The sequence below is a fragment of the Vombatus ursinus genome, unplaced genomic scaffold, assembly GCF_900497805.2.
Source record: "Vombatus ursinus unplaced genomic scaffold, bare-nosed wombat genome assembly UNPS02005659.1, whole genome shotgun sequence".
NCBI classification, from domain to species: Eukaryota; Metazoa; Chordata; class Mammalia; order Diprotodontia; family Vombatidae; genus Vombatus; species Vombatus ursinus.
The window spans coordinates 7,842,389-7,843,708 of NW_020945437.1; the positions used below are offsets into that span (position 1 = coordinate 7,842,389).

Consider the following 1,320-nt stretch of genomic DNA (forward strand, 5'->3'; position numbering starts at 1 on the left):
TATTACATATAGTTTGATTTCTTTTAAAAAGTATATAGTGAATTCAACATGTGACTTTGAAAGTTGTCTTGTTTTCTTCTGACCTTCCTTCTCTTGCCTGATGTGAATTTTTAAAAGATACATCAATAACTCTTTTAATTTCCTTCTTCTTTCTTTTTTAGTGGTCAACATTATTGTTAATTCCTCCCAAGAGTTCAATTTTCAAGAGTGAAAAACACAATTCTTGTGACAAATAAACATTGTTTTATAAAATAAATCCACATCATTTCTATGTCCAAAAGTGTATGTCTCATTCTTCATCTTTGATCCACCACCCCTTTGTCAGAAGATGGGTAGCATATTTCATCACTGGTCCTCTGAAGTTGTGGCTGGCCTTTGCACTGATCAGAGTAATTAATTCTCTCCAAGTTGTTTTCTTTACAATGTTGTTACTGTATAAATTATTCTGATACAGCTTACTTTGGTCTGCATCAGTTCATACAAATCTTCCTAGGTTTCTCTACTACTATCCCTTTCATTATATCTGATTATAATAATATTTTCTTACATTCATATATCATAATATGTCTAGCTATTCCTCACTTGATGGGTACCCATTTGCTTCCACGTCTTTGCTACAACAAAAGGAGTTATCATAAGTATTTTTGTAGAGATAGGTCTTTTCATTCTTTATTTTATTTCTTTGAGATATAGGCCTCATAGTGGGTAAAAGAGTATGTCATTTGGGGATTTTTTAAAAGGTTTGGCAAAGTTGATTGGATGATCTTTGTAGTTGGGTATTATGTACAGAGGAGGTAGAGGAGAGTATTTCTTATTCTCCTTCTCTTTGGACAGAGTCCTGATAACTTCTTCTTTCTTAGGTTGTAGACAGTCTTCCCAACATTATTATGCTTCCTTTGTCTTGGACCCATAAGCCTCTCAGCCTTGTCAACCAGAAGCTTCTTAATGGCTTTGTATGCCTTCAGTTTATGAACGTGATCTATGAGGCTCCCTTTATTCTTATTTTGGTCCTATATCTCTAATTCTTTTTTTAAAATAATATTTTATTTTCCCCCAATTACATGTAAAAACCATTTTTTAACATTCTTTTTTTTTTTGTAAGCCTTGAGTTCCAAATTCCATCTCTCCCTTCCTTCCCTCCCCCTTCCCTAAGATGGTAAGCAATATGATATAGATTATACATGTGCAATCATGTAAAACATTTCTATATTAGTCATTTTGTGGAAGAAAAATTGACCAAGACAGAAAGAAAGAAAAAAGAAAGAAAGAAAGGAAGAAAGAAAGAAAGAAAGAAAGAAAGAAAGAAAGAAAGAAAGAAAG

General features: G+C 32.6%; 1 pseudogene; it reads right to left on the reverse strand.

Annotated features, from left to right (window-relative positions):
• Positions 1–696: 696 nt before the first annotated feature.
• LOC114032693 overlaps positions 697–1,320 on the reverse strand; it is a 1,282-nt pseudogene continuing 658 nt past the window's right edge.